We start from the raw sequence: 10,759 nt of genomic DNA, 5'->3' as shown, positions 1-10,759 counted from the left end.
CCTGAAACGGCGTCGTTTCCCCAAAGTCCGCGTGTCAACCTGACCCGACCCGGGGAGGATCCGGATGTTTCTGCTAATTGGGCTATTTGCGCGCGAGGCCCCTCCGCTTTTGTGACGTAGTGCGATCTGGCCCTTGCTTGTTTCTTTTATTTTTCTTAAATCTTGCCGTATAATTTTCTGTTTGTTTCAATTTGGTCCTCTGACTATCTGAAAATTGGACATGGGGACGGTGTCGTTTTGCGGAAACAGGACTATTGCTCATTTAGTCCCTGTATCTTTGCGCGCACTCTATTTCAGTCCCTAGCAGCTTCTATTATTTACGATTTTCACCCCGCAGATTTACTTTGATTTTAATTCAGTCCTCGACCTCTTACTTTAAACCGTTTTGTTATATATTATTTTAAATTATCTTACATATCATTTAATTTAGGTTTTTGTATACAATATTTATTTTAAACTTTTACATTATGTATATTTTGAATTTATATATATATGTATTATATTTTAAACTATTACATATATATTGTCTATTTTAAATTTTATATGTTATTTATTGTTTTATAGGTTAATTATTTTAAGTTCCTTTTATCGTTTATTGTAAATCTTTTATCATTTATTTTGAGATTTCTTATATTGCTTATATTAAACTTCTTATATATTTTTTGTTTCAAATTTAATTTTCACGTGCTATTTATCCCAAACTTTTTATATGTTGTTTTAAATTGCTTTATAAATTATTTATCTTAGTTGTTCTATGTATTATTTCATTGTTTTGCACATTGATAATTCTAAATTGTTTTATACTATTATTTTAAATTGCTTTTTTTAGTATCTATTTTAAACTGTTTTTCTATATATATATTATTTATCTAAAATTATCTTTTTATTTACTTTAAATTATCTTCTATTATTTATTTTAATTTGTTTTGTATATTATTATTTTAAACTTTTATATGTATATATTTATATTATCTATTTTAAATGTTTTATATATATAATATTTGTATGTAGACTCTTTTTATATATACATTGTTTTACTCCGAATTTCTTTTTATATATTATGTATTTTAAACTATTTATTTTAAATTATTTTATATATTTTTTTTAAAAGTCTATTTATTTATTTTAAAATATTCCATTTATTATCCATTTTAAGATTTTTCTTTCAAATTCTTTATCTTATAGTTACTTATGTATACATTATATATTTCAAATTTCTCTTTTACATGTTTTATCTTAAACCCCTTTTATATATTATTTATTTTAAACTATTTGATTTATTTATTTATTTTTACTACTATGAAATTGTTTTATGTTTTTTTTAAAGTGTTTTAAATATCAATTATTCTAGATGGCTTCATATATTATTTATTTACCCTTTTTTTTACCTTCATATGTCTTATTTTGTTTTAAATTGTTTCACATACATTATTTACTTTCGATTTTGATATCTTGTTTTTTATACACTATTTATGTTAAATAGATCTAAGTTATTTATTTTTATATATATTTGTGCATTTTGAATCCTTTCCGTATTATTTATTTGCTTTTTCTCTCATGCATTATTTAATTTAACTCTATATATGTTATCTATTTCGAATTGTTGTATATGTTACTTTGTTTTGTTTTTTTTATTGTTGATGTCAATTTTAAAATAGTGTATTATATGAATATTTTCATTGCGTGCCCCATAAATCATTTGTTATTATATTCATGTTGTTGACATTCATTAACATAACATGTTGTTCACGTAGTATTGTCACATGTTATATACATTTTATTTCATTCAAATCACATCGTGAATTATGTTTCAACGTACTCACATATAATTAGCGGCTTTATTATACTTTAAAATCAAATATGCACCGTTTAAATATCGTATTTTGTTATTATTCAAAAACCTTTCTAAAAAGGGGGCAATATTTCGTTTTATAGAAATTCGAGAAAATCGTACCCTAACTTACTGGGTTTCGATTTTTCTCGTTTAACCTAAATAACCAAATATCCCTTCAAATTTCAAAATATATGAAACGTAAAGGCAATATTCCGTGTTTGGGAAATTCGAGAGATCGTGCCCTAACTTGCTGGGTTTCGATTTTTCTCGTTTAACCTAAATAATGGCATATTCTTTTAAATCACAATATGAGTTTTAAATAAAATGCTTACTCTCTGAGATTTGAGGTGTTGTGCCCTAACTTACTGGATATGACGTCTTATTACTTCGAGATAAGATTTTTTGCAAATAAGGCAATATTTCATGTTTGGAAATTTCGGGAAATCGTGCCCTACGTGTTGGGTCTCGATTTATTGTTTGACCGAATAACTGAATATCCCTTTTAAAATTTCAATTCATGAGTTTTGGAAATCATGAGATGATTTTGGTATCGAGGGTTTGAAATGTCATGTCCTACGTGCTGGATGTGATATTTTATTTCTTCGAAACAAGAGAATCTTAATATCCATTTCAAAACATCCAAACATTCATAAAAAGGGATCGTATTTCAAAATTTATTTTAAATCTTTTCAATTTTTAACATTAGGACATTAATTAATCAATTAGGTACCAATTTTGGGCGTTACAAGGGTGCTAATCCTTCCTCATACGTAACCGACTCCCGAACTCGTTTTCTCAAATTTCGTAGACCAAAATCGTTGTTTTAGTAAACCAAAATGTTTTATTAAAATGACCAAATTTCTAGGTGATCCGATCACACCTAATAAAGATCGGTGGCGACTCTCGTTCTTTCATTTTCGTCTCCAAATTCGATCCCCTTTTTTTAAAAAAATGGTTTTGACAGGGGGATTTTTCAATATTAATAAAAGGAAAAAACAAAAAAAAAAGATTCAAAAAGAAGGTGATTTTCAAATCTAGCTTTTCTTTGATTTAGATTTTTTTCTTCTTTTCCCATTATCTTTATTTTCGTGTACAAGAAAAATAAAAAGAAAAGGGGAACTTACCTCGGTGCTTAGCCTTGGTCGATTGGGTTCTTCGTTTGAAACGGGTGCCTTTCACGCGTTACCGGCCACCAGATATGGTGGTGGTCCAGCGACGGCATGTTTTGTTTGAGGTCAAAACCCTAGAAGAGCAAAATGGAGTATTCTGCTATTAAGAAGAAAAATCAAGGGCCAAATGCAAGTTTTTGTAAAAAAAAATTAGATTTATACTGTATATAAAACAACACCGTTTTTGTGCCTTGGTTCTGGAGGCTAAACAGCGCTGTTTAGGCGCCAAACCCGCGACCCGACCCGATTGCCCTTGGGATCTGCGTGTTTTAGCGGAGAGGGGATATTTGCATGTTGGTCCTTCCTCTTTCGCACTAACATTTGATCGGGCCTTGTTCGCATTTTCTTTCTTTTAATTTTTCCCTAAGATTCGTGCATTATTGCAATTTAATCCGCGCCTAAGCACAGCGTTTTGGGATCTGGAATACTTCCAGTTTTGGTCCCCGCACATTCGCGCCCATTGCATTTTAGGCCTTATGACGGTTTCAATGATTTATTTATTAATTATCTCTATTAGTTTAATTTTATTTCAATTAAGTTTTTATTCATTTCAATTTATATAATTCATTATTTTTTTATGCATTCGTTTAGCATTTATCTCTTAATTCCTTTATACATTTCAAATTACTCTGATAATTTACTTCATTTTTACTATAAAATTATTATTTTAAAATCACTTTTTATATGTCATACTGTTTTAAAATTTTGTATAATATTTAATTTAAATTACCCATATATTAATATATATACATATACATAATTTATATTAAGATCGGTTTTATTCTATATACATTGTTAATTCCATATTATTTTATATAAGTTCTTTTAGATCTGTTTATTTGCATTTTCTTTGAAATTTATCATGCATATAGTTTATTCCTTAAAGCATATTTTATTATTTCTTTGTTATTTAAGGTTCTTTCATGTATATATTGTTTTATTATATATTGGTTTGTTATTCTTTCATGTATATTGCTTACTCTTTTTATTATTGTATGTATATTATCACCTTTAAACAGATATGTTTGTTTTTAAAATATTTTTGTACGTTATTTACTCCAAACCTCTTCTTTCACAATATTTATTTTAGTATTCATTTACATATTCTTAGTTTTATTTTTTTATATATGTAAATCATTTCAAACCCTATCATGTGTTGTTCATTTGTAAATCTTCATGTATTTAATAGTTATCGAATTGTTTCCATATTGTTTTGTATGTTATGTATTGTTTTAGTTTTCATATTATTTCACGTATTATCGTTTCATATTGTTTATTAGTCTTTTGTACTATTATTTCAATTTTTCTTCACCTATGTTCGAAACTTGTTATATTTTGTTTTAATTTGTTTCTTGGATGTGAGCTCATTGCTATTGTATGTATGTTAATTTATTCTTTTTTGATCACTTGTATAATATTTTATCTATGTATATTAATCCATGTTCATAACTTTGATTTTTCTATATTATTGCATCGTGATTCAAATTTCAATGTCTTGATTGATATTAGTCGTCCATTTTATTTCAAATAAAATCAATGTATTTTGAGATAATTTACAATCATTTATTTAAACTTTTTGTTAATGTTCAATATTTGGAAATTCGAGAAATCGTGCCCTATCGTACTGGGTTTCGATTTTTTTTTTGGACTAAATATCTGGATATCCTTTTATAATTTTTAACCTAAGCGCTTTTAGAAGTCAAAAATCAATCGTGTTTTCAAAGGTATGAAGAATCATGTCCAATCGTACTGGATATGATGCTACATACCTTTAAAACTAGAGAATTTTGACAACCAACTTGAACCACTCAAATATTTTTTAAAAGAAACCATCTTTCAATTTTTTTAAAATTTTAGACATAATGGCAACACTTAATCAATTCGGTACCAATTTTGGGCGTAGTAAGGGTGCTAACCCTTCCTCATACGTGACCGGCTCCCGAACCCATTTTGTTTTACGTAGACCAAAATCGATTTAATAAAAATGTTTTATTAGGTGGTCCAATAACGCCTAAACAAAAAGATTGGTGGCGACTCTATTTTCGTTTTTAAACCAAGTCGATCCCTGTTTTTTAAAAAAATGGTTTCGACAACAGGGTTTCTAATATTAATAATGTATTTAATTGAGTTGGTGTCACAAGTTAACTCAACGCCTACTCAAAATTGAATACAAAACAATGATATCGTACATATTTCATGGGTTATTGTTATTAATTAGTTTTAAGTCGTGTGTTTTATTATAGACACACGTTTGTGTTCTATATTTATGATTTTTAAGCGCATAAATATGTGATAAAAGTTATAATTTAAAAAATTCATTTTATGATTTAAAATTTGAAAATCAATTGGGTCCCAAGAGATTAATGGAAGGTTAAACATCAAAATTATGAGAGGAATTAGACATTTAGCCTCATAAAATTGATGAATTAGTGAAATATTAGAAAGATATTAAGGGCAGCCCATTTCCTTCTAATTTCTTTTTTTGTATAATTAAAACTTGAGTGTTGGTTTTAAATTACTCTTTATTTTATTTAGCAATTTTAAATGTAGTAGTTAGACAAAATAATCGCAGCCTAAATCTAAATCCAAGTCAATGACTTGGACAGTTTTCTTTTTTGTAATTTTCCTAATATTCCCATTTTTCTTTTTCAAGTCAAGGACTTGCTAATCCCACAAAATTAAATTTGTTTGTTGAAAAAACAATTAATTAATTAAAATTTTGTGTTTAATTATTTGTCAAATTGGAAATTTCATGAATTTTTGGACTTGAGAAAATCGAAAAATTGATTCAAACCGATGTATTCAGTTCGGGTTTTGTAATGTTTGGTTTAATTTCAAGTACTTGATGTTATTGTTTAAATCGCACAATTCGGTTTGAGTTTGGTTCTCACATGAAACCGTTTTATCCAAACCAAATCGAATGAAAAAATATATATATATGTTTAAAGGAATTGTAGGGGATAAACTTGGTTAAGCAACGAACAAGTAAAACAACGAATGAATTGAAAAGATCAAACATAAATATTTTACGTGGGAAAACCCTTCCGAAGAGGATAAAAACACCACGGGTAAAAAAAAAGATTGGATCATATTAGCATGTATCATACTTCACAACTTGAATCGTAGGTTGAATTGAGATAATCAATATTTTAAAGAGTACACAAAAGAATGAGATTTTGATAATCTTAGTAATGCAGATTCGAATTCAAATGATAATAAACTTAGTCAATGGCCAGTAGATGATAATAATAAGCATATATTAAATATTAAAGAGGGAACAACTCAAAAAATATGCACTAGAACAAATAGATAAAATTGCATACGATGTGTATTTTTTATTTTTTTATTAGTAATCGTATTATCAACTATTTTTTTAGACTAACATAATGCGCATGATGATTTTATTTTAATTTTTATTACTCATTTAAAAAATATTTATTATCAAACTAATATTTTTTTAAAATATAAAGTATGTAAATATTTAAGTACAATTTATATTGTCAAGCATGGCATAAAGAATTACGATGTAATTACACTCTGTCAGTAAAACATGCGTGAAGAGTTACAATTCATTGTAGTTATAAAAGAATGTAATTACTACCTTAATAATTATATTTTTATTTAATTACTTTGTATTATCCAATCTGATAATAAATCAATCCAAAATTAGGTGATGTATAAAAAAGAAATCCTAAATTAGGTAAGGAATAAAATGTTTTATGGAAAAGTTGATACACGTGCATATTTCAAGAGTGTGACTATAACATTTATTGAAATTATTATATTCACTTTTGACGAAAAAAATTATAAAATAATTACAATTAACGTATTTTCTCAATTTATATTTAATTTGTTGTCTATAAATACCCTTCCTGCAAAATAAATACACCAAATTTAAGTCGGTTAAAGATAGTATTAAGGTACTGTTTAACCACGTTTCTACACATTTTTTTAAATAAAATATAGGGATTATTTTTATTTTAGTCATTTAAATTTTTCTCCTTAATTTGATTATTTTAAAAAATTTGATCGAATTAATTACTCTATCGTTAAATGATAACGGAATATTAATAGTGCATTTGTACGAAAAGCTTTTGAGTGGCTAAAATAAGAATGATCACTATTTAGAGTGACTAATGACTAGTTTACCCTAATTTTAGAGTGGCTAACATGAAAATACACCATTAAACTTTCGTCACCATTTAACAGTAAAGTGATCGGTTTAATCAATTTTTCTGAAATAATCAAATTAAAGAAAAAAATTTTAATTAATTAAATAAAAACGATATATATTAAAATAACTAATGAGATAATTTATCCTATATTCCTAGTACCATATATAGCTTTTTCATCTTCCAATTACTCTTTCTAAAGCATGTAAGTGAGAAATATACGTTTTCTAATTCAAATAATGTTTCAATAAAGTAGGTTTATTTCTAAAAAGTAGATTTTAAAATAATATTTCTACTAATAATTATGTATCCATATTTTTAATAAAATTCATATTGATTTGCATAATGAAAGACTTAGTTTGATTGATATTGGTATTATCGTCAATGTAGAAGGACATGAGTTCGAGTATGTTAAAGCATATTATCCTTCTATTTATAGATTGAGGAAAGACCGTGGTAGACCTGTTCATGGGTTGAGCTACCTGGTTTGGCCCGAAGGCTCGTCTGAAATGTGGGAGGGTTTGGGCAAAAATATAAGCCCAAAAAATGGGTTTGGACAAAAAATAAGGTCCGTTTAAAAAACAGGCCGAGCCTTGGGTAAGGCATTTTTGGCCCAGGCTCAGCCCGACCCGAATTCACTAAATGACAAAAAACTATTTTTTTAATATTATTTTATTATTATTTTCTCCGTATTTTGCTACTATTTTACTATTATGTTTCTACTATTTTGTTGTTATTGTTTGGACATTGTATAAAACTTATTTTATTATTAATTTTTTATTATTTTAAAGACATCTGTTAATTTTGTTATTATTTTAGAGGCATTTATTTGTTAAGTTGTATCTATCTTAGTATTATTTAAGTATTTATATATTTTTTAAATTTATTTTCAATTTGTTAGGAAATATTTATATTGATTTTTTAGTTTTTTTGATGTATCATATATATTTTATATTTATATAAAAATTAATATGGTCAGACTCGGGTTTTAACCTTTTTATCCGAGTTGGACTTTGGCAAAATTTTAGGCCCATTTTTTGGGTCGAGCCTAGGCCTAACAAACAGGCCTAATTTTTTAATTGAGCCCGGCCCATGCACACCTCTAGACCATGAGTAGTTCTATAAAAAGAAAAATTATAATATATGATTATATATATATACTTTTGTTGGAGAAAATTAAACATTGAATTTATGTTATTTGTTTTCAAATGTAAACTTTGAATAAAATATGATGGTTTGTTCAAATTTATTTTAATTAGAATAATCGTTTTTAAAATTTAACTTTAATATTATTATACATTAATTTCGTAATCATATTATTAATAAAATATTTTAAAAAATGATAACAAATCGTATAATATAATTGAGTTAATACACACAATTAACTTATACATTGTATGAATAAGAAAATTAGTATATATTTATATCCAATAATGTGGGTGTATATATAGAATTTATTGATCTTGATTAGAGGTATTCATGGATCAAGTTGGGCCAAGAGTCAATATCAAAAAAATTTTAAGGTCGGGTTAGTTTTCGAGCCAATTGGTCTACCCAAAATGTCCATTGTACTATTCAAAAATTAATAAAATATTAAATATATTTTTTAATTGCTATTTTATAATATTATATTTAAATTTAAATTTTAAAAATATTTTTATTATTTAAATTAAATTCGAGCTCGACCGGATCGACCCGAGGTGCAAAAATATTTGTCCAAGCTTGATTTGACCCGACCCTTAAACAAGCCTAATATCAACCCAAGTTCGTATTATAAACGTGATATGAAATTAAAATAAAAAACATGATATGGATATTATACTTACTACATATTATTGTCTTCACTAAATTTACATCACAAGTCAATTGAAACACTGATTAAATTGGATAATATTTAAAATAAATTATATATTTTTGAAGGCGCTTATATCTTTTATATAAACGTAGAATAATACAAATACATAATAAGATTTGAACCTAAGACACTATAATTTTCAATATCTTTACTTCAACATTTGAACCAAAACCTCATTTATTTTTTATATCAATTTTTATAGATATATTTGTGACATAATTTTGTTTTTCACCCACAGCATGAATGTGTTGTAATTTAGTTAATCATAATTATATTAAAATCTCTTTATCATTCCTATACTAAAACCTTTAACTGAGTGAATATCACCTATCAACTGAGTTCCAATTCAGAAGAAAAATTAAAAAATACATATATTTATTTTATAAAATAAATTATATTATTATGAGAGCGTTATTCTCTTTTCTTATTTTATAAATCAATAAAAAAATATTCATAATAAAAGTTAGACTAAAAACGTCAAACATTCAATTTTATTATTTCAAGTAAAGCTTGATTTAGTTTTTATATAAATTTTTAATAAATATATTTATTATATAAGTATTTCACCAACATCGGTGATGTAACATAAAATAAAATAAAAATCCGCATAATCCAATTATTAAAAGGGGAAACATTATTAATTACAGTCACCGAATCTCCTTGATTGCCAAATTATGGCCTTAAAAATACATTTTTCAACATAATTTCTTATCACCAGGGCCTTGCAAAAGGGGCGCTTGGCTCAATGAACAAATTGTTTTAATGTCCCTTCCCAAATTAGAAGACTCAATTTAATCCTTTTTAACTTTTAATTAAATGAAAACATTAATAATCTTAACCTTTTTAAAAAATTAATAATTTAATTTAATTATTTTTTTATATAAAAGTTGTAGTTTTGGTCCCAAAATTTTATAATTTTATCTCAGCTCCTCCTAATAAAATTTCTGATCGTCATCAGAATATAACAAATAGGAGAATCAATGAAACAATATTTATAAATATGGATTAATTGAAGAATAATAATAATAATAGAGGCATTGAAGGTATAATAAACAGAGTTGTTAACAACTGAAGAAACAGCATTGATAAATTAATAATGATAATTAGGCAACGAGAATATTAAGTGATTGGATTGAATGCACAGCTGTAGGTTGGGCCCAATTGTAGAGGTGGGGGTCCATCCACATTATATATATTAAACCACCAAGGGACCACATCATAACTTCTTTGCTCTTTTACTTGTATCTTTCTTATCCTTAATAACACTTCTTTAAACTCTGAACACCAACTATATTAACCTCAAACCAACTCTATTCCTAACCCAGGATTTGGAGCTAATTTTTATTTAATTTGGCTGAAAATGAGATTTAAGAATGAGATGTTGAGATATTCCTCAAAAGTTTTAAGGATTCTGTAACACATGGTAATTAGTTTGTTAAGGTCACGCTCAACTTCCCATACACATCAAAGATTATACCAAACAATGCATCTCAAATGGAATCCCATCTATTCATGAATCACATTATTTGTTCTAATTAAAATTTAAGAGTTTAAATAAAAATATTAAACCTAAAAAATAAGTTTTTAAGGCTTGTACATAATTAATATATAGAGAGAGTTAACTCGAACTTGAACATTCAAGAATCGAGTTTAGCCCAAACCATTTTTTAAAAGTCTAATATTTTATATCATGTTACTTTTATATATTTTGTAATTTTAACATATAAAA

Source organism: Gossypium hirsutum, chromosome A07 (assembly GCF_007990345.1).
Source record: "Gossypium hirsutum isolate 1008001.06 chromosome A07, Gossypium_hirsutum_v2.1, whole genome shotgun sequence".
NCBI lineage: Eukaryota > Viridiplantae > Streptophyta > Magnoliopsida > Malvales > Malvaceae > Gossypium > Gossypium hirsutum.
The sequence above is the reverse complement of the archived record's forward strand: the minus strand, read 5'-3'. Positions refer to the sequence as shown.